Genomic DNA, 25,053 nt, shown 5'->3' with positions numbered 1-25,053 from the left:
TGCTAAATTTCCTCTTTTTATTTCAGGTTCATCTTTTCTGTTAAACAATGTTACCTTCTGTGAAATATTTAAAATATATTTGGTTAAGTACTAAATTGTGTTTCCTGTCCCTTTGAATCAAATCCCCTATAACATGCTTTGTACAAATTTCATATCATTGTTCATATGTACACACAAAAAAACCCTAAGATATCAGAAATGCCCATAACTTAGTCTTTATCAGAGGTTCCGTACACTATTCATGGGGAATCTCTCCAGCTGTCTTGCATGGTACCCATGCAATGCATATTTTGCTCTAGAAAAGGGCACTGGGGAAGATTTAATTGACAAGTCTCTCCTCATTCTTTAAGTAATTCTGCATCCTTGTGATTTAAAATAATTTATTTAGCTACCTTTCTGTGTTTAAAAAAATTGGCGTTATCCTACTAAACTGTATTATATTCACTCCCTGGCTAGCTGGTCTCCCACTTTCGAAGTCCCTCAAGATTGTTTAAGAGACAGATATAATATTTAAGATCTAACAAATATAGATATTTTCCCAGCTTTATGTCCATGATTATTTTCAGATATGGAGCTACCCTAGTGATTCTGACAACTGAGTATGAGATGCTAGTCTTACATCCTAACTGAAAGCAGGAAAGCATAAAATTGATTCAATTATTCTTTTAGTGAAACATAATTTTGAAGCACAATAGGAAAGAACATTCCTTTTGCGTTACAGAGAGTAAAGGGGAAGTTTCCTGCCATCTGTTTAATAACACTGGTCATAATCACTTCCCTTACTCATGTATATCCAAGGTAGTAAAATGAAGTTACATTGACTAATGCACAGACGATCTTTCTTTAGATGAGTGGCTTCCAGTTCAATAATATTCAAAATCAACTGTCCTAATAAAGAGATTTTAAAATAATGCATTAAATGTATACTCTGTGTCAAATGCTTACATGACTGATTCAAAAGAAAACATGAATCATAACGATTTAAAAAGGAAACAGTAATCCCATATCAGGTAATCAGTGTTCTCTGACAATTTTTATGCTTAGTATTTATAAAGGTGAAAAATGTTTAGTTCTTAAGATTAAGCAAAGAATGTCAATGAGTTCTGCATTAGAATTGTGTTTACATTTACTTTGTTCTATCCATGTTAGACCATATTGTAGTTACATGTGGAACAAACTCCATACAAACTGTGAATATTTGATACTGCTCTGTGAACTTGTTTCTAACCATGATGGTAAGTTAAAGAGAGCAATTTTGTGCTTTAGATCTGTACCAGGGACCAAGAACTTCCCAAAGCTGACTTTCAGGTTGGAATCATCACTAATTTGGCAATTCACTTCCCAGTAGCACTGTGGTACCACCCAAGCTCCTCTACATCATCTCTCCCCCTTCCTCATATAAGCATCTCCAATAAAATTAATAGCCCATGTCTTCTCCAGGAAAAGTTACACAATTCCAATCTAAATTATTTATGAAAATGTCAACAAAATTGTTTGGGTAACACTATTATTAACATAATATTGACCAAGTTCTGTTACTATTAAGATTTGCTTAGGATCATGGTTTAAATGTAAAATGTATCCCTGAATAGTACATTGATTTCCTAGTGTAACTGGTCCTGTTTGGGAGATTTTGGAAAATTTAGGAGAGAGGGCTTAGTTAGAGGAGGTAGCTTATTGGGTGCCCTTGTGCGATCAACATGTTCTCCACTGTATTGGTTTCTGCTTCCTTCCATCCTTGACCTGAAGAAGCTTCCTAATCTCAAGTTCCTGATGCCATGGTTCCCTTTACAATCACAAGACAGCCAATAACTCTGGACTGAAATATCTAAAAATATTAGCGGGGAAAAAAAAAACAATCCTTCTAATTTTGCTAGGTATTTTGTTCACATTTACACAAAGGGTCCTTGTAAGGAGTAAGGTTTTCTTGCCGACCGCTGGTCTTGTCCTGCCACCGCACCAGCCCCAAATAACACACAGAGACTCAGTATTTGATATAATTCTGTTGGCCAGGTACTAGTTACTTATGGGTTAGCTCTGTCTTAATTATTAACCCATTTCTATTAATTTAAGTATATCCACGTGGTCCTATCTAACCAGGGAATGGAGTCAGCATCTGGTTTCCCCAGTCTCTCCATGCTGACTCCTAGTTATTACTCCCTCTCTCCTCCTTGTATCCTAGTCCTGCCTATCTTGCTTTCCTAATGGACAACAGTGCTTTTTTCATTAACATTATGAAAAACATATTTACAGAATGACATCTCCCATCATCTCCTCTTTTCTGTCTAAAATAAAAAGAAAGTTTTTAACCTTAACATAGCAAAATATATCACACAACACTTATCAAGTCATAATTACAGTTAACAATATTTAGTCCATTAATATTTAGCAAGATTTAAGAAAATATTCCATCATCTATTCTATCTTTGTGAGTCTAAAGTCCAATATGTAACTTATCTTTAATCCTAAGGAAATCTATAATCGTAACTATCTGTCTTCAATTCCTTCAAAGACCACAGAAGGATAGTATATTAACTCTAGAAATGACAGAGACAACTCACTGCCTGGTCAGTTCTCCTGTAACCTTCTATTTTCAGATCATAGGCCATACTGTGTCTGGAAGATTCTTCTGCAAAGCAGGAAACAATAAACTGTCTTCTTGTATTGGCAGTTTGTCAGTCACTTTTTCTCTGTGTCCTGCAGAATATCTGACAGACTCTTCCATGAAGCAGTCACTTCTCTGTGGGTCCTGCATGCCCATTTTATACATCATGAAGTCAAACAGTCCAGACAAGAACAGCATCTTGTCCAAATGGCTAGACTTGCCATATTGGGAGCAATCTTCATAACACCTTTCTTCAAGATCCATCTTCCTTTCTGAAGCAGGTGGTGTTGCCAGGAGCAGTTATGTCTCACTGTCAAGAAAATCCCATTTTAAATGCCATACTCTGTAGGTCTTTGAAAGGTCTGAAAAATTTTATATCAAATACATCTCTGTGTATCTTGAAAACCTAACTAACTTAACTCTAAGCTTTGACTATCATAGGTAATTATCTATAATCTGTATTACATTACACATTACATTTCTAAATGAGCTATATAAACACAATACCTAAACAAAAGGAGAAACATACTTATCACAAAATTGACCTTAAGTTTGTATCAATAAATGAAAATCCATTCCAAAACAAAGTATTCATATCTATTCCATAATTGCCCTTTACCTTTAAAGAGATTGATTGTGATCATTAATTATTTATAACCAAGCCCATTTAAATGAAAACAAACATTTATAAACAATATTTGGGAATTTGGGCATCATTCTTTCCAAACTGCTTCCGGCTGGTAGGCGGCACTGTCATGGGGGTCCTAAGAAGAACCAGATATCTTGGCTGTAGTCTGCAAGGCTGCTATGTCCCAACTGTTTTGAATGTTGGATCACCTGTGACACTGTTTCAGGGGGTCTGGCTTGATCAAACCACATTAGTCTGGAAGGAACTCACAGCTTTTCATTTTCTGTGGAAACAAAATTAGAAATCCTTGTACTTGGACTTAAATTTTGAAGTAAAATCATTTTTATATAAATTGAATTAATCCAGCAGCATTTCTTTTATCAGTTGTTATTCCCTCAGCAGTCAAACAATTTAAAGACAACAGAATAGCATTTAGTATCTGTGCTTTCCATCTTTACATGACTTTTTTATTACTCTGTTTCTTTTACTTTTATTTTTCATTTTTTGAGACAGGTTTTCCTTGTGCAACTTTTATCTGTCCTGGAATTCACTCTGCATACCAGTTTTACTTTGCAATCAGAGATCTGCTTGCCTCTGTCTCCCAAGTGCCAGGATTAAAGGTGTGTGCCACCAGACCCAGCTCCTCTCTGTATTTTTAAAACCATTCTATTTATTTTCTCTCCCAAGCCTACATATATTTTAGAACACACTGTAAACCTTTAGCGTTTTTTCTTTTTCTTTTTTAATGTGAATCAGTCTTTAATGTTAATCTTTATCTTTCTCTGGCCACGAGCCTTTTCCTGGCAAACAATTACATTGCTAAAATGAAAGTTGTAGTTGTTTCTGCTGCTGTCTATCAAAGATGACAGATCTGGAAATTTCCAGATCATGTATTACATTCCTTAAAAGTGATCTTATTTCTTTAAACTATTATTCCTTCTAAACATAAAGCCATGAAAAAAATAAACTCTTCCATGGGTTATATTAAAGAATTTCAAAGATGTGCATGATATATGTTTCAAACTACAACTGCACCTAATGAGTTGTTGAATATTAATTTAGGACATATCCTAGATCATCACAGGCATTTTAAGGTTCTGAAACTTAGAAAATATTTGAAAAAGAAGCAGCTATTTTCATCTTTATAAAAAAAAAAACTAAGAAAAGGACCAAAGAAAAAAATAGTTTCCTCTAATAGTAAGTTTTGCAAGTGTGACTCTGCTGAAGGATTCACACTGCAGGAGAAAGTAAAAAGAAAGGTACACCTAATAAATAACACTTTCCTTTATGGGTTTGCATAATTAGATAGACTACCACAGGGAGAAAAATAACTTTGCAAAAGTATTCAATTCTTGTTATTAGGGCGGCAAGATATTCACTAAATTGCCCTAGATATCTGTGCCCCCGTGTTATGTCTTACTGATTCCTAATTAATTCTAAGTAATTTTCTTTCCCTCAAGTGGAAATCTAAGGGAAACAAACATCACAAGTACAATATATGTTGTACTCCATCAGTGCCATCTCTATCATATAGACAAACTAATTGCAACAAAAATTGCAATTTGTTATACACATGAAAGAATCAGTACTGTTGGAGATGTAGCTGAGAAGCAGAAAGCATACTTCTTAGCACATGTAGAGACATGCTTCACCCACAGAATATGTATAAAATGCACAAGCGGTAAAGGTAGCTGCATATGTCTTCATTTTTCATGTAACCCTCCCCTCTTAAACATGCAGAAATGATTCACTAAAAATAGAAATGTGGTATCAAACAACTGATTATTTCCACATAATAAAAAATTCCTAGTCAATGCATAACAACAGAATGCACTGCAATTCTCAGTGTTGTGACAGCATCAAATTTGTTCCTATCCACAAGCAGCTAAAATACATGTGGATTTAGAAATGAGATTAAATTGTAATATCTAATCTCAATTCTTGAAAGCTAGAGATAGAAGATGAATAAATGAAATAGAAGTTCATATCTGTGAAATAGGCTGACAGGCATATAATACACAAAATTTATCTGCTGTATGCTATACAGCCATTAATTGCATTCTGATCCTCCAGGTTTAGCTCTAAGAGTGATGTAATAGGCATGTGATATCATGTATGACATCATTTATAGTACATGTATACTGAGTTATAGCAGCTTGATTAAGAATAATTAATACCCCTAAGCTGTAGAAATCCAGAAATATGATTAACATAAAAGAATAACAGGCAAGCCACAAAGCGATAGTTATGGGTAGGCCCAGTAAATTCTGATGTCCGTGTCCCAAAGGAAACACTGACTATTAGAACAAGTTTTGCATTGTAATTTTTAAACTCCATGAACATTTGATACTGAAATTTGTCCTTCTGAATATTTGTTCAGGGCTCGTAGTTGTTACCAAGCAACGAACCTGTATCTCAAAGCACTGTATTCCATGTTTCTAATTTACTTGCCTTCCAAGCATGCTACAGTTTCTCTTTGAATGAACAATTTTTATATACTAAATCAATTTGTATTCCTTTAGTTATTGCTGATATTCTTCTTGTAACTACTATTTTAGTATAGTAGTACTATCATGCTAAATCTGTTGAGTTTTTACTCTAAGCCTCATCTGATGATGTCTTAAGGATCTTCCTTGTCTATGGGACTTCTTTAATCAAATTATATTATTTTGTTTCATGTAGAGTAGAAGAAAGAAAATCTAGGAAGAATTGATCAAATTATATTACAGTATATTTCAATAAAAAAGTGAAGTATGTAGTGTAATAAATTAAACACAAGTAACTTCTTAAATATTCCAAAGCCATCATTTATAATTTAATTATGTGTTCATAACTGTGACAATGCATCAAACTATATTTTTCTTCTAATACATAACATTACTACCAAGTTTCCTAAAACTATAATAATGAATCCTAATGAAAGCCCTTGTATAGGTTACATACCTTACTTTTGATATATATTTATGATATGTATATATATAATTATGTATGTATATGTAATTCTTAAATATATATAAACCACATAGAGTATATATATATATATATATATATGTATATGAAGATAAGCTTCACGAATATCCACTATGTTTTGTTTTTATCTTGTTGACATTTATCTAGGGAAAAAAACACAAAATAGAACTTAACCTTTCAAATCCACTTGCTATAAGATTAGAACCATGGAATATATTATATTTCTAACTTCTTAACCACTGAGCCATCTCTCTAGACCCTATATTACTGACTTCTTAAAGAAAACTGGTTTCTTTAGAGAGTAATTTTCAAATGCTTAGTGAATTGCAAGTTTTCAGAGTACCTTCAATAAGTATCTTTGCTAAAAAGAGAAAAAATTGATTTTCCAATATTTGTAAATCTATTTATTCAGAGTCAAGAACCATTTGAAAGAGTCAGTAAGTGGTAAAATCTGAAGAGATGTGAAAGAGAGAATGGCAGATTATTTCACCTGGGAACTATTTTGAACAGGATAAAGGATACAGAGAATTACACCTTTCACAGAAGGCTGATATCCAACTCAAGAAGCAAGTTACCAAACACCAAATAATCCAGTTAAAAAGTAGGGTACAGAACTAAATAGAGAATTCTCAATATAGCAATCTAAAATGGCTGAATGATACTAAAGAAAGTGTTTGATATCCTTAGCCCTCAGGGAAATGAAAATCAAAACAACCTGAGAACATCTTACTCCTGTAAGAATAGCTAAAATCAAAAACAGATATTTTATGCTGGAGATGATGTGGAGAAAGGGATACATTCCTCCACTCTTGGTGGGAGTGCAAACTCTTACAGCCACTTAGGAATTCAATATGGAAATTTGTCAGGAAAGTGGGAGTCAATCTACCTCAAGATCCATTAAATCCATTCTTTGGCATGTACCCAAAAGATGCACATTCATACAACAAGGACATCTGTTCAACTATGTTCATAGCAACATTTTTTGAAATAGTCAAAACCTGGGAGCGACCTAAATGTCTTTCAACTAAAAAATGGATGGAGAAAATGTGTACACAATGGAGTACTACTCAGTTGGAAAAGACAATGGAACCTTGAAATTAGCAGGCAAATGAATGGAACTAGAATAAAATATCCTGAGTGAGGTAACCCGGTCACAAAACCCAAAAAACAAAGAAAACAAAAACAAAAACAACAACAAACAAACAACACTACCAACAACAACAACTAAAAAAACACCACAGTATGACTCACTCATATATGGCTTTAGACATAGAGCAAAGGATTACCAGCCTACAATCCACAACAACAGAAAAGCTAGGAAAAAAGGAGGACCCTAAGAGAGACAAACATGGTCCCTTGGAGAATGGGAAAGGGACAAGATCTCCTGAGGAAATTGGTAGTATGGGAGGAGGTGATGGAGAGTTATGAGGAAGAGGAGGGGAGGGCTGGGCATGACAGAGCAGGATGATTGAATCAGGGAAAGAATAGAGGAGAGCAAGAAAAGAGATATCATAATAGAGGGACCATTATAGGTTTTAAGAGAATTCTGGGACTAGGGAAATATCCACAGATCTAATAAGGATGATCCCAACTAACAATCTAAGTAATAGTGAAGAAGATACCATAATACTCTTCCCTGATAATGAAATTGTTGACTACCTTACATGCCACCCTAGAGCCTTCATCTAGTAGATGATGAAAGTAGAAGCAGACCCACAGCTAAACACTGAGACAAACTCATGGAATCCAGTTGCAGGTGAAGAGTAAGACCAGACTAGAAAAACCCATAGAAACTGCTATCTGAACAAGCGGGAGCTCATGAACTCTAATTTACTGGCTGGGAAACCCTGAACATGGGTGTTAGTTGGGAGGACTGGGAAGTCCATGGGGACTCTGGGAGTGGATAAGTATTTATCCCTAGTATATGAGTTGACTTTGGGAGCCCAATCCATATAGATGGATACTCCCTCAGCCTAGACATATTGAGGAGAGCCTGTGTCCTGCTCCAAATGATATGACAGACTTTGAAGATTCCCCACGGTAGGCCTCACCTTCCCTGGGGAGCAGAAAGGGGAAGGGATGGAGGTAGAAGGGGGGGGACAGGGGAGGAAGAGAAGGATTGATATGTAAAACAACCTTGTTTCAAAATTAAATAAAAATAAATGATATATTTTATCAAATATGGTGGTTCCTCAGGAAAATGGGAATTAGTTTACCACAGGACCCGGCAATCCACCTCTTAGGCATATACCCAAATGAAACACATCCATCACCAAAGACATCTGTTCAACTATGTTCATAGCAGCATTATTTGTAATAGTAAGAATCTGGAAGCAATCTAGATGCCCCTCAACTGAAGAATGGATAAAGAAGATGTGACACATCTACAAAATGGAATACTACTCTGCAGAAAAAAATAATGGAATCTTGAAATTTGGAGGCAAGTAGATGGCACTTGAAGAAACCATCCTAAATGAGGTAACTCAGTCACGAAAAGAGGAACAAGGGTATGTATTCGCTCATATATGGATTTTACACCTAGAACAAAGGTTCACCAGCCTATAATTCACACCACCAGAGGAACTAGCATTCAGGGTATATTCTAAGAGATTCATATAAATTTCCTCACAGAAGGGGGAATGGAAAAGTCCCCCAGAGCACAGGGGAAGTAGGGGGACAGTGAATGGAGAGAGAAGTAGTAGAAAGAGCAGAGGAGGAGAGGAAAGCATGTGTGACTAGGAAGACTGAGTCAGGGTAGGATAGAAGACAGGAGAGAGAGAGAGAGAGAGAGAGAGAGAGAGAGAGAGAGAGAGAGAGAGAGAATATTGGTTTGAAGATAAAACTGAACCTAAAGAAAGGTCTAGAGACCTACAAGACTGCAGCCAACTAACAATTTGAGCAACCATGGAAAGGCTACCATAACTAGCCTTCCAGGCTAGTGAGATCAACTAACTTATCCATGGATCCCTCATTTAGTACCTGTTGGAAACAGAAGTAAACACCCATACCTAAACACTGAGTCGAACTAGAATCCTTATGCAGATGGGGAGGACAAGACCAGGTTTCAGAAACACATAGAGACAGCTGGTCTGAACAAGGAGGAGCTAACGCCAAATACCCCCCCCCCCTGCCAGTCTGATACCTGTGAATCCAGCATGGGACTCACTCAGCCCCCCTCCCTGAATATGGGTCTTAGCCAGTAGGACTGAACAGTCTAAGGGACCTCATACAGTGGAACCAGTATGTATTCCTGGTCACAAAAGGACTTTGCAAACACATCCCCCATGGAGGGATATTGTCTTAACCTAGAGACAGGAGAGAAATCCTAGTCCCTACTTCAAGTGACCTGACAGATACACATAACCCCGCTTGGATTGCATTGCCCTACATGTGGAATTGAGGTGGGGGTGTGGGAAGGGAGGGTGGTCAGGGTGCATGTGAGGGGGGTAGAGAGTGTGGAAATGAGGGAGGGCGGGAGGGAGGGAAAGGGAACTGGGATCAACATGTAAAATAACAAATTAAATTTAAAAAATTAACTTATAAAAAAGAAAAAAAAAACAAGATTAGAACATATCCCATTTCCCCCTAATGAATTTTTAAACTGAAAGTATGAAAGTAGGATATAAAAGATATATATATATATATATATATATATATATATATATATATATAATTGGTTTATATAACTAAAGCTTCTTAAAGTTTATAACTTAATTAATCAATTACTGTGATTATGTTCTAGAATGTATTTCAGGGTGTTTTATTCCTCCACAATCATGAAATTCAGCAGTTATATTTAGTCCTAGTGAACACTCAAATTTTTTTCGCAAACTTATTTTCCTAAATTTTCTGAGTGAGGCAATGCTTAAGTACATTGTATTTTGTGTTATTAGCAGCCATTGGTGATGGTAATTGCCCTTTCTCATTTATTTGGTGATGAAAAGAATATATGAATATAATAGTCAGGAATTTCACAGATTCTTTACATGCAAACATAGTAATAGCATTATAAAGGTACTTTTTAATTCTTTTCTATTTTTTATCAGTTTTGAGAATACTTATTTCTATTTCACATGCATAGCAGGAAATTAGTTTAGTGTTTAATTATTCCTTTCTGAAAATATAGTGTGGTTGCATGGATTGTTCACTTTAAAGCATTTAATCTACTTTAGCTATTATTGATAAATTTGTTCTGCTTCAGCACCATCAAGATGTTTTAAAAATTGATTTGTGAAGTTATCAATGGTCTCTGATAATACTTTTCAGTTTTATAATTAAAATGCAATCCTAGCTCACCATGTATCTTTAATCTATAACCTTAAAATCAGATGAATCACACAAAACACTTTACTCCTTTTATGGGAAACCACAAAATTATTTACATTTCAGGGGACTGCTTCCTATGTAGCTATTGGATTTAGTGGTGATAGAACAAAACATCCAAATAAATTAGCTTCATTTATATCTTGGTGTTATAATCACACTTTGAATTCAAGTTTAAAACTGTTTGATATTTTTAAAACTTATTTCTGCGATTATATTATCATTACATAATTGCCATTTTCCTTTCTTACCTCCAAAGTTTTACCTCCTTGCTCTATCAAATACATGACCTCAATATTCATTAATTGTTGTATGCATACATGTATAAAGGAATGTGTGTGTGTGTTTGTGTTTGTTTAGCACAAGTTTCTTAATTTTATATTACTCATAGATATGATTTCTGGGATGATTATTTCATATTGGATAACTAATTGGTTTGCTTTATCCTGGGGAGACCATTTCTCCTGCTGTAAACATTTCTAATTTGCCTGTAGATATTTCTATACAGATGAGTGCTTGTGGACTTACCCTGGCCACTTAAGAACATCTATTAACATCCTTGCTTAGCTTTATTTATTTATACCTGCCTTTTGTCCCTCAAAGGTACAAGTACAGATTGCTGCTCCAATAAGTGTTTTCCTATTTTCTATTATATTGTTGTTTCTATTACATCAATCTCAACAGTCAAATTACATAATTACAGAATAGTACTTTACAATGTTGTTTTGATCTTTAGTATCCAGAACAATTAGATTCTAGTCAGGTGGGGCAGTGGTGTCTCTCACCTTTAATTCCAGCACTTGGGAAGCAGAAGCAGGCAAATATCTGCGATTTTGAGGCTATGCTAGAGTATAGAGCAAGTTCCAGGACAGTCAATGCCCATACACAGGAAACCCTCTCATGAAAAGAAAATACATTCTAGTCAGTACTGGGATTTGTTGTTTTGTTTGCTTTTCTGCTTCTAATGTTTTGTGGTTTTAGGAATCAGCTTAGATAACTGCATGATTCCCCTTGTGTATTGTTTATGCTTTCCCATCATCTTTCTATATATCATTAAGTATCTATATAAAAACTAAAACCAATTAATGAGAGAATATGTACAATATTTGTCTTTCTGAGATTGAATTTATTCCATCTGCAGTTGTTCCTCTTTTACTGCAAGTGACACAACCTCATTCTTTTTCATGGCTGATAAAGAATCCAGTCTCTTTAGCTACTTATCTGTTGATGGGTACCAAGGTTGGCTGGGTAGCTTACCCACTGTGAGAACTGCTGAGAAAATCATTGTGGTGCAATTATTCTTGTTATTGGTTGGGTTAGAGTTTTTTAGGTAAATACTAGAGAGTGTTGCATCTGAGTCATATGGTCTGTCTACTTTTTAGAGATTTGAATCCTCAATATATGCTAAATGGTAATTTTCTTACAGATTCATATCTAGCAAAGAATTTGTTCCACTTTACAGACTGTCTGACTATTTGTTAAATTTGCTATTCAAAATCTATCCAGTTTTAAATAGATATATATGTACATTGTTGGTACTGTTTCCACGTGAAAGTATTCTATTAAAAACACATTGTCTATGCTGTTATCTTGTTGAAATCCTGTTTATATTTATAATTTGAAACTTTCACCCAATGTATTTGTATTTTGAATATATTCATCTCTCCTCCCCCACACGTACCATAACCAGCCTCAAATCACTTTCCTCCCAAATATGAGTGTTCTCAATCCAGCCAAGATCCATTTTTCCCCCAGTCTTTGGATTAAGACCTGTTCTTGTACATGACTGATCTACTAGCAGTCACATCGTTAAAGAAATCTGAGTCTCTTTTTCCTAAAAGCTACCAAATGCCAGTAGTTCCTCATCTCGTAGGGGGGTATCATCTTCATCCCTACTGCTATGATGAGTTTTGTGTTTGGACTGAGCTTGTACAGGTGTTGTGCACATTGTGATGATTATTTTAAGTTCACTTGTGTACCTTCTCGCTTTGGTGATATTGTTTAACACCTTTGACTCTTGCAGTCTTTCTTTCTATCATTTCTACTGAGGAGATCCTTAAGAACATGTCAGAGGGCATGCGAGCAAGTAGGGTAGGGAAGGATGGACAGATGGAGGGAGTGGGAATGGATCAATATGTAAAATAAAAAAAAATGTTTTTGTTGGTACTTCAAACAAACAAAAAAAAAAAGACTTGGTGGAGAGGTATAATGTTTATATTCTATTTGGGACTGAACATTCCCCAATCTATTATCTCTGACCAGCAGAGGGTTAAGTTTTAATTGCCATCTACTGCTAGGAGAAACTCTGATGTGTGGGTAGAGCAACAAATCATTTGGAGTTTTAATACTATTTCCATCTAACAGAATAATAGTCGTTTCATTGCATATATAGCATCCTAGGAGCTAGATACAGATTCTTACTACCTTTAAAGGGAATGGGTTCCATATTATGGAGCGGGCAGAAGATACAAACAGACCATGTGATGAGCAGCACCAGAGTCTATTAAAGGGTCTCAAGAATTTATTTAGGGTATAAGATAGGGACAAGCACTCGCTAATACAGAACCAATTAATGCCACTGCTGATCCAGCTGCCTTCATCCACTTGTTCTGCCCAAGGGTTAAAGCATTGATAGTAAACCACCTTTCCATGGCCTGCTCTGCTCTGACCACCCAAGAGAGCACAAGACCAAGAGAGTATGTTACCTTCTCCCTCAGAGTTTAAGATGTCACAAAGGCAGACAAGACCATGCCCTAGTGCTTGTTGTCCAAAAATCATTAGCTAAATGGATGAAAATACCACAACACTTCCCCCATTTTTCTAAATAAGAATGTTCTAATCCTAATATAAAACTATTTATAGTAAAGACAACTGTCAAGTATTGTGCAGAAGAAAGAAAAGGTAATAACACAAACAAAAAAGAAACTACAACAGGAACATCAAGCAAGAAACACATACTAAATGCCCAGGCCATAGTAAATTGGCAAATTACAAAGATATCCCAATAGCTGTCCTATCCTGGAAAGTCTAAATCTTGTACCTAATATGCCCTAGCTAAGATATGAAAGGATTTTAATTGCAATTTTCTGGTCTTTGATTCCATCAAAGACGTGAGAAGAAAAATAATATTACCCGAGTACGAAGGAAGTGCATTCAAATGACTTGTGAAAGATGCAAAATATGAAACAGCTAGCTACCTGGATAGTCACCCGATGTTTCTCTGTAGTGCAACAGACCATGAGTAGTTACTACCTTAATAACACATACCACTGTTACAGCAGTGGCTGTATCATATTAAGTCAGCCATTGTTGCTGTTGTTGGCAGAGTTCACATATGGGTTAATTAATGATTATTTTTCTTCTTCATTAGCAGATGACACACCTTCTAGCACCACCAGACTCAGTGACAAATGTTTATTAAGTTAGTATTTTAAAACTATATATAATCAATAGCCTAATGACATTGGTTACAGAAGGATTTCATTCCAGCCTTGTAAATAGTATTTAGTAATAACAAATTTAATTACATCTCTATTGTCATTAATTGGATTTTGCTTACATTTATACATAATTAATACAATAAATAGATAATTAAAATAAACAATGGCATGGTAATTTTCAAACTTTTGAAAATCTGTTACCTTGATTCACTCATCAAAGAGTGAATCTGAGCCTCATTTGAATGCATGTGGTTATGTTAGTCTTCAAATTTGATTTGCTCTATCCTCTTCATCATCTCCATTACTCAAGAGCTTATCAACTTGACATATAATTATTACCCTAATCTAACTGGTTAAGTGCAAAATCTTTGCACAGTGCTTTGCATTTATTGAATGCTTGGAAAAATGCAGAAAATCGTTAAAATCAAATGTTGATCCCATCCAAAAAGTTTGGGATTTTATCTTAAAATCTTGAAAATACCCTTTCTCCACATTTGCATTAATCAACTCTGTTTTTTTATTAATATTATTATTCAAATGATTCTAAAAGTGTATTTGTGGAATCATTTTAACAGTTTAATTATAGGTGTAATTTCAATATAACCTCTAAACTTACAGTGTTACTTTCTCTCACTTATTTCCTAGATACATGTGAAGTATATATTGAAATCATACTTAGTAAAAGAAAAATACAGGAAAAAAAATAAGATTTGAACTTAGCCACTTTTCTGTGTACACATGCTGAATACTTGAAGTGAAATCGTGTATTTGAGATGTTCTTTCTTTGTTCAGCAAATGGCTGAGGAACATTTTAAATGATACAATGCTTGTGAAGCAGAGAAATGCTCATCACAGTGCTAATCTCTCATTATCTTACTTCAACCCCCAAAATTCACTTTCTTTGATATTTATGTTGTTGTGTCCATAGTCCAGACCCCACAGACCACCAAGAGACAAGATTTGATGCTCAGTCCTTTCAATGTAATACCTACATTGAAATGTCCCATGAAGCTGTTCCACATCAGATTGATTGTGATAATACGTAAGAGAGAGAGATGGAAGGAGAGAGAGAGCGAGAGAGAGAGAGAGAGAGAGAGAGAGAGAGAGAGAGCACGTTCAGTGATATGATTTGTATACCTTTGACTGATACTGTTTGGCAAAGTATCAGTTAGCACCAATATGATATAAAACTGTTTATGTCTCATTGTAATCAGTGACTACAATACAACTACAGCTCCAAGAGAAACTATTTGGTTTCTTTTTTCTAAGGTTTTGGTATGGGATAGAGGACATACAACTATTAACACAAAGGATGTTGCCATCACAGTGTTTTTACATCCATGCATATTTTATTTTAGTTAGAATAATGAAGTCAATTTTAACTATGTTGTTTCAACCTCTAGGTTTTCCTTTCTATTTAGGTTGAAGAATAATTGTTGAATAGATAGTATTTTCTTCAACCCCTCATGCTAGGCCATATCACAGTTTAAGATTACAGGTTTTGAAAGGCTCCCGGCAGGTTTCCATAACTACAATATTTTGATTCTAGATACTAATGTATAAAATGTGGTTACTTGCCATTTTCCTCAATGTTTATTTTATTTTGATATTTAAAATATCCCAATTTAAAAATGTGTGATAAAGTCTCATTGTGTTTTCTTGAAACTCTATGATAATGCCATAGAACACTTCACATGGAGCTAATGGCATTTTTTATATGTTCTTTATAATTTTTTTCATTATTTTTAGTTTTGTTATTATTATTTCATGTATGTATGCTATACGAAGGGAGGGAGGGAAGGAAGGAAGGAGGATAGGGAGAGATGAGAGATAGAAATAGAGAGATAAAGAAAGAGGGGGAAAGCTTATGTCACGTGTATCGGTGCCTGTAGAAATCACAAGCAAATATCAGGTCTCCTGGAGCTCAAGTTTCAGACTGTTTAGAACTGTTCAATCTGGTGCCAATGAACTGGAAATTGTCTAAAGACTAGCAAGTGTTTGTAACCACTGAATCATTTCTCTATCCTCTCTATGTTGTATCTAGTTGTATCAAAGTGCTTTTTCCATTCATCAAAAATTTCAATGTAATAAATTTTATTGCATAAAGTAGTAGTTGTTTTTGTTAAAACTGTTCAAATTATAAGGAAAATTGTGGTTTTTTTATCTATATGTCATTGAAAAGACAATTATTTTTCAAGTCATTAATAAATATGATGAATAAACCACTTAGAGTCATACATGCACATCTACATATTATCCATCAATTATTGTCAATAAAAATGAAGACATAATCTTAGTCACTGCAGAGGATTGATGGAAAGAAACAGAATAAACTTTTCTGTATTGTAATTTTTTCATTTTGTGAAATTCTGAGAACTCTTTGAGGGTTGTACATACTTAAAGAAGAGAATATGCACAAAATCACTGTCCACTCATCCTTTTGATACTGTTTTCAGCACAAAGAAGAAGGAATCATTTGATATTTGGTAACTTATAACCATATGCAGGAAATTGATTATGTATACATATTTGTGAGGTTGTTAGCAACTATTAATGTCAAGGTTCATACTCAGCCAAATGCCCTAAGCTCTCACCTTAGAGTAAAACTGCTTCACATACTTCCAGGGAATTTTCAGTTTTATGTATAAACATTCATAAATAGCAGATAAAGTCTATATTGTTGTATATAAACTGATATTTAGAGCAACTAAAATTATGTCAATAATTACTTCAGAATAATTCTATAATAATAAAAAAAATCAATGTAATTGCTACTTTTTGTATTTTATTGTATTATTAAATAGTTCAAATAATTACACAGTTATAAGCATATCAAAGTATGAGCTATAAAATCATAGGTTAACGAAAGAGTGCCTTAATTTTTAATTAATTGTTATAAAATTGTTTTAAAAACTTATTTTACATACATCTACTCCTCAGTGAGGGTGAGCCTTCCCATAGGGGATCATCAACATCTGTCACATCATTTTGAGCAGGACCTAGATCTTCCCCCATGTATCTAGGCTGAGAGAGTATCCCTCAATAGGTAATGGGCTCCAAAACCCATTTATGTGCTAGGGATAAATACTGGTTCCACTGCCAGCACCCCCATAGATAGTCCAGGCCATGCTACTGACATTCAGATTCAGAGAGCCTGTCTTAAGTTTGTTCCCCAGGTATCAGACTGGAATGCATTATTTTATTTTCAAAATATAGATAGGTGAATATATATATGTATATATATATATATCTGCCCATAAATAGTATCATATTTAGCTACTGAGCAAGGAAACAAAAGAGTTATTACATTAAATAAGTAAGATTTCCCCAGGGATAAAAGATGGTTAAAAATATTACCTCTGTAATAAAGCTGTAATATCTATTTGATTTCTTCTGGTTCTGTTTCCATGTTGAAAATAATATGAACCTTAATATAATTTTGTCTTTGTGAAAAGAACAGAAAATATTATAAAGTAAAAATGGCTTTTGTATTTCTTTTTTATTTATTTATTTTTAATTTATTTTATATAACAAAGTATATTTAAATGAAAAAAAATTTATAGACAATATTTGGGAATTTGGGCATTGTACTTTCCAAACTACTTCCTGCTGTTAAGGGATGCTGTCATGGGGGATTCTAACAAGATGCAGAAATCCTGGCTGTAGTCTATAAGGCTGCTTTGTCCAGCTGTTTTGAATGTAGGATCACCTTGTACTCTGTTTCAGGCGGTCTGGCTTGATCAAACCACATTAGTCTGGAAGAAATCCACATCTTTTCATTTTCTGTGGAAACAAAAATAGAAATCCTTTTCCCCAGTAACTTGTCCTTCAACTTAAATTTTGGAGTCCAGCATGATTAAGTTTGAGATTTAAAAAAAAAAAAAAAACAAGAGAGAAATACTGTCTTTTATTAAAGAGAAGTAAAATGATTTTCAAGGTCTAGAACTTCATAAACACAAATATATGAATTGGTTTTACATTTAAAAATTTCTAGCTAGTGATGTACTTTAGTAATTACTGAATGAAATCAAAAGATTAATTAAGGATTAGTGCTTTTTCCTCCTTTTTATGTATTACTGATATTCTTTACAGGTTGAAAAGTTTGAAACTTTGCAGGCTGGGAAAATGGCACTCGCCCAATAGGCCTGGTGACCTCAGAGTTATTCCTGGAACTCACATGGTAGGAAGAGAGACAAATGCACGTTGTCCTTTGAGAACCCACACATTCATAAACTCATCTCACTTTCATAACTTCTCTACCCACCCAAATTTGTTTCCTTCATTATAAAAAGAAAAGAAGTTTAAGATGAAATTCAAGGCAGAAATTATCATAGACTTGTATCCTCACTATTCTTAGTGTCATCTTTTGGATTATGACTCATTAGCACATATTAGAGTGTACTTCAGCAAGAATAGAATCATTTCCCATTGCTAAGTCTCAAATGGAGGATTTAGGATTTATTTAACTTCTATCAACTTCAGCAAAATTAACCTAAGGATAAATGGATATCATATATTAAATATTAAAAAAACAGAAAATTTTAAGAGAATGATTTTTCTTTTATCTATTGTGAAAAGTTGTGTCCATAAGTTACTTGATATTAGTGGCACCTGAAAAGTTTGAAAGAAGAAGCAATTAAATCCCTATGTAAAGTGTAGTTAAATTTATTTTATATATAGACATTAAATACAAGGTTCTATATTGATATTTAATATGGATGAGGAGAAACAAATAGGCCAAATAGATATTTATTCAGGGAGAAATAACTCACAACATAGACAGATGAACACCAGCAGCTTCCTGGCCCCAGGGGTGCTCCCAGAAGTGCACCTGTCCCCGTGCTGCAAGCAAGAGAGCTCTCTAAGCCCCCTCCCCAGCCTTAGTTCTCCCAGGTCACATCTGGCCCTGTCACCACCAGCCATGGGTGTGGTCTTTGCCACAGGTGAGGATAAGGTGAATATCTCACTACAATTCCCCTTTTAGTCTAAAGAAAAGATTTCGGCTAGATATACAAACTATATACAAAATAGTGAATAACAAGTGTGCTCTAAGAAAAGGAAAATAAAAAAAAATACAAACTTAAAACCTAAATATCTAGTCTTAGGATGAAGTCGAAACGGGGGATTACAATAGAGTTGTCCTAAGCTGGGAAAACTTGTCTAGTACCTAATATATCTAACTAGAAAGGGAGAATAATAGTTGTGATAATTCAAACTATAACCTCATCAAAGACCTGAGAAAGAAAATAATTATACTTGGGTAGGCAGGAAATGCGATGGGCAACTTCCAAAAGGTATAGCAAGGACAGCAACAGCAGGCTACCTAAACAGTCACCCAAGGTCTCACAGCAACATTGGTACATCCCGTTTTGGCTAAGGCCTAGAGTACGTGACAGACCACAACAAAGTAGGGAGGTAAAAGGGATGGCTGTCTTACCCTGACTAGGCAGGGTTGAGCAGTCTTCTATGTTTTTCTCCTGCAAGCATGCTATCACATAGGACAGCATGTACATATCATTGGTCAAGGTGGGGGCAGTTCTTTGCCCAAGAGGCCATTTGCCAAAGGCAGCATGAACTACAGAAGTAGCAACAACAGAGTCCAACATAGTTTCGGGAAAGTGCACGGTGCTGTCAGGAGCAATAGTGCCTCATGTCAATGGAGTTCTAATATTAAAACATTTAAATGCCATGTTCTGCATGCCTATGAAGTGATTGAAGATTAAGCATCTATGTCTGACTAATCTCTTATTTAAAGGAAACAATGGTGAAGATAAACTGTAATACTCAGGAACTTAGCTAAAAAACTGATTAAAAATTCCTTGAGTAAAGCAGGGATAAATACTTAAACAATATAACTATGTATATATATAAACATGTAAATCACTAAAATAGAGGTGGAGTAGAAATGTCTAAATAAGAAGTAGAACTATAAAGGGCAGCAAGATAAATATCCCCAATTGTATCAATTTACAAAATGTCATGAATACAAGAAAAATATACATACATAGAATGTGGTAAGAATAATGTGCCTAAAACACCATAAGTGGAAATATTTCACACAGTATGACAAAATAAAATATATAATTCTTCCAGGAAGGGAATATAAACTTAATTTTACATAGCTTACCACAAATAAGAATATATGACAATGTAAGCTGTATAATACTATTATCTCACTCTTACTAAATAATTCATGAGAAGATAGACTAATCTACCTATATCCCATCTTAACCATAACTTTCCCAACCATACCCTATTCCTGTCTAAAAGATAAACCCAACTTTAAGCATCACCTTGCTTACCCAACCCTAAGTAACTAAAACCAACACAAAGAAGATGAATATTATTCCAAATTCCAAGAGTAGGGAATGGGGGGATTGTTATCTTAAGATTGCTTCCTTCTGAAATGGGACGATGATTGCTTCATGGGATCCTTTAGAAAGAAAATTATTAGCAACCAAATTTGTCAACAGAACCAGCTGAGACATATGTAACTAGTCACTGTGTGGCAAGAAATGCTTGACAGTAGTTCTATTTGTAATAAGGGTGTAATAAGAAAGTGCACCATTACAGCTAGCTAGTCATGAGTTGTCTCAAGCAAAATAGTCTCAAACCGATTTTAGGGTGATGTTTGTAGTCTAGATGCAACAGGTTGAGTCAAGTGGAAATAATGACTTGGGATCCCATCTTCTTTCCAGAGAGTTCAAAGATTGCTGTTAGGAATTGTTATTATTCCTTGTGGAAAACTTAAACATCAATATTAAAGTAAAATTTTCAAGTTTAATGGTATGCATTAGGGAAAGGCAAAAATAAGCATTAAAATGTATGTGACAAAATTAGGATTTCAGAGAGAAAATTGCGTATAAGAAATAAGTCCCCAGATTTTGTTATCTTCTGCCTTACACCAATTGGCTTCTTGATTTAAGGCAGAAACCATGAATTTAATCTTAACAACATGCTTCAATTTAGAGAAACAAAGCCAAAATCCAACTCCAAAGCCAGCATTTTGGTTTACATTAAATGGGAATACAAGAATACTAGACAGTAACAAGAAATAGATTTCTGTATAGAAATAGTTTATTAGAATTAAATATTTTTTCCATAAATCAGATTATTCTTTATTAAGTGATTGTTTCTGAGGAGTTGTTTTCTCTTCTGTGGGTACCTACATGTTTAGTGGCTTTTGGCTGTTTGAAGATAGGTGTTCTCTGTTTTCCTGTAAGAACAAGAACAGAAAACTTCCTCTACCTTTGAGAGGTTTCCACATATCTCATGGGACCTAATTTGTTGGATGACTTTCATTTCTCTTTATTAAGGTGTTTCTCTTGTTCCATTGTTCTCTAGATGGTAATATAACCAGAATACACTCTAGGTTTGGATCCACACTGTCCACATATGTTTCTAGTGTCCTCTTTTCTACCTATTGTAATTCCTTTTCAGCTTCAGCTGATACTATTCGTGGACTATTCAAGTCCTTGTCTCCTTTTAGGGCCATAATCAAGTTTTTCAAATCATGCCCTTATACTCCAATAATGGTTTGCAGTTGAGAATTCTCTCCTAGTAATTTTTAAATATCATTAAGAGTCTGGTAGCAATCTTTCCTGATCTGTACTTTTTGTGGTCTAATTTTCTGTAGACCTATTTTATATCCTAAGTAGTTGATAGAATCTCCTTTTTGTACTTTTTCAGGTGCAATTTGTAATCCCTAGCGAATTAATACTTCCTTTACTTTCTCAAACATTTTTTGTAATATTTCTCCTTTAGCGTTAGCTAACAATATATCATCCATTTAATGATAGATTATGGATTGTGGAAACTGTTTACAAATTATTTCTAGCAGTTTTTGTACAAAATATTTGCACAGAGTGGGGCTATTTAGCATTCCCTGTGGCAAAATCTTCTATTGATATCTCTTCACCGGTTGAGAATTATTGTAACTAGGTACCGTTAAGGCAAAATTCTCTTTGTCTTGTTCTTGCAAAGGTATAATAAAGACGCAATCCTTTAAATCAATAACTATAATAGGCCATTCTTTAGGTTTCAAAGATGGCAAGGGCATTCCAGGCTGTAGAGAGCCCATTGGCTGGATAACTTTATTGATAGCTCTCAGGTCTGTAAGCATTCTCCATTTACCAGATTTCTTTTTGATATCAAATACAGGAGAATTCCAAGGGCTGGTCGATTCCTCGATATGTCCAGCATTTAGCTGTTACTGAACCAGTTTTTCTAAAGTCTCTAAGTCTTGGAGGTCATAGGCCATTGATTTACTCAGACAGGTTCTGTTAGTCATTTTAAGGTCAGGGCTTTTGGTTCCTCTGTTTGTTCAGAAATTATATTTTGTTTTTGTTCAGCCTGGATATTTGGTGACTGTCTTGTAACGTACTTTATAATATTTTTCCACGTTCATGAGGTAATTTATGACTCATATCTAATACTGGAGAAGAGTAACACACAGAAACCCTGTTTCAAAAAAATGAAAAAATAAAAAGTAAAAGAAACAGAGTAATAAAATACCACGTAAAGATGGAGAGAATCTGAATAGTGTACGGTATTATATTGTCTTTGTATTGCTTGACTGATCAGGAAATAAGAACAACTGTTAAAACAAATGCTGCTGGATCAATCCAATTTATATATTTTAAAATTGCTTTGACTCCAAAATTTAAGTTCAAGGACAGGTTACTGGGGAAAAGGATTTCTATTTTTGTTTTCACAGAAAATAAAAAACTGTGGATTCCTTCCTGAATAACATGGTTTGATGAAGACAGACCCCTTGAAACAGTGTTTCAGATGAGTTAACATTCAAAACAGCTGAGACAAGCCAGGATTTCTGTGTCTCCTTAGGATCCCCATGACAGTGCCCCCTACCAGCAGGAAGCAGTTTGGAAAAAGTAATGCTCAAATTCCCAAATATTGTTTATAAATGTTTGTTTTCATTTAAATGGGGTTGGTTATAAATGGTTAATGACCAGAACCAATTTTTTCAAATATGATTTTCATTTATTGATACAAATTTAAGTTCAATTTTGTCATATGTATAATTCTACTTTTGTTTAGGTTTTGTGTTTATATAGCTCATTTTAAAATGTATAAATTAGTACAGATTATAGATTGTTACTTTAATAGTCAAAACTTATAGTTAAGTTACTTAGGTTTTCAAGATATATATGAGATAAATAGGCATTCTTCAAACCTTTCAAAGTCCTACAAAATATGGCATTTAAAATGGTTTAGGATTTCTCTTAACAGAGAGGCATAACTGCTCCTGGCAACTCCACCTACATCAGAAAGGAAGATGGACATCGAAAAAACTCATTATGGAGTTTACTTTCAATATGGCAAGACTAGCCATTTGAACAAGATAGTGCTCTTGTCTGGACTGTTTGACTTCATGATGTATAAACTGGACATGCAGGAACCACAGAAAAGTGACTGCTGATTCAAGATGGACATTGAAGGAACACGTTATGAAATTTACTTCCAATATGGCAAGAATTGCCATTTGGACAAGATATTGCCCTTGTTTGGACTGTTTGACTTTATGCTGTATAAACTGGACATGGAGGACCCACAGAAACGTGACTGCTGCTACATAATTCCTGCTTCATGGAAGAGTCTGGCAGACAGTCTGCAGGACAAACACAGAGAAAAGTGACTGACAAACTGCCAATACAAAAAGACAGTTTAAAGTTTCCTGCTTTGATGAAGAGTCTGCCAGACACAATATGGCTTATGGGCTGAAGATGGATGATTAGAGGAGAACATCGAATGACTGAACAGGCAGTGAGTTGTCTCTGTCATTTCTAGAGTTTTATACTATCCTTCTGTGGTCTTTGATGGAGTTGAAGACATATATTTATGGGTATAGTTTTCCTTAGTTAGGATTAAAGATAAGTTACATTATAAGACTTTAGACTCACAAAGATAGGATAGATGATAAAATATTTTCTTTAAATCTTGCTAAATATTAATGGACTAAATATTGTTAACTGTGATTCTTAATTGATAAGTGTTGTGTTATATATTTTGCTTTATTAAGGTTAGAACCCTTCTTTTAATTTATACCAGAAAGAGGAGATGATGGGAGATGTCATTCTGTAAATATGTTTCTCATACTGGTTAAAGGATAAAATACTGTTGGCCAATAGGAAAGCAAGATAGGATGGACTAGGAGATAAGGAGGATTCGAGGAACTAGTAGGGAGGAGTCAACATGGAGAGACTGTAGAGAGCAGAACCACTTGCCCCTCCGGTAAGATAAGACCATGTGGAAGTACTTAGAGTAATAGAAAAGGGTTAATAATTAAGACAGATACATCTGATAAGAAACTAGTAACTTGCCAACATCATTATATCTAATACAGAGTCTCTGTGTGTTAACTGGGGCTGGCACCACAGTGGATCCAGGATGACATGAAAAACCTTACTCCTTACAGTTCTACAAATTTAAATATTTTTTTTTTCCTGAGGAAAAGTGTAAATCTCATTTGTTTTATATTTCACTGAATGTGTCCTAACTCCTTTATAGTATTTAGATCCAGCATTGATTTATTTTCAGTGTTATGCATTCTGTATTATTTTGGACCTCTTGGCCATCTAGTTCTCAGGTTCTATTGTTTTGCATATTACAAAAGGAATCCATACCATTGTTAAGTGTTTTACATATGTCTTGCTATGAAACTCTATCCTATGGACATTGAGACAAATCCTGTTTATTATAAGAGAACCATATGCTGAGGATTATCTCAAACCCTAAATCAAATGGTCATGTCCATGTATCTGTGTATAAAGACCAGACTTTAGTTCACTTAGGCTGTCCTAGCTTCTGGTTTTGCCAAAGATGAAGTGTGTGTTTGTGTGTGTGTGTGTGTGTGTGTGTGTGTGTGTGTGCGCGCGTGCGCGTGCGCATGTGTATCCCATGTATTTTTCTTGCTCCAATACCTTTACCATGTAATGTTATTTGCTGAGCATTTTCCTGATGGACTGATAGAATTCTTCCTGGCTACACTTTTTTTTCATACTCAGCAGTGTCATCATATGGATAAATCACATAAAAGCTTTATGGAGAATAGATTGAAATGAACTGGG

The 25,053-nt window shown here is 34.7% G+C and overlaps 1 pseudogene; it reads right to left on the bottom strand.

The window, feature by feature from the left end:
- LOC127230737 (60S acidic ribosomal protein P0-like) overlaps positions 1-19,572 on the bottom strand; it is a 160,064-nt pseudogene extending 140,492 nt beyond the window's left edge.
- Positions 19,573-25,053: the final 5,481 nt, after the last annotated feature.

This window comes from Phodopus roborovskii, unplaced genomic scaffold (assembly GCF_943737965.1).
Source record: "Phodopus roborovskii unplaced genomic scaffold, PHOROB, whole genome shotgun sequence".
Taxonomy (NCBI): domain Eukaryota; kingdom Metazoa; phylum Chordata; class Mammalia; order Rodentia; family Cricetidae; genus Phodopus; species Phodopus roborovskii.
The sequence above is the reverse complement of the archived record's forward strand: the minus strand, read 5'-3'. Positions and strand labels throughout refer to the sequence as shown.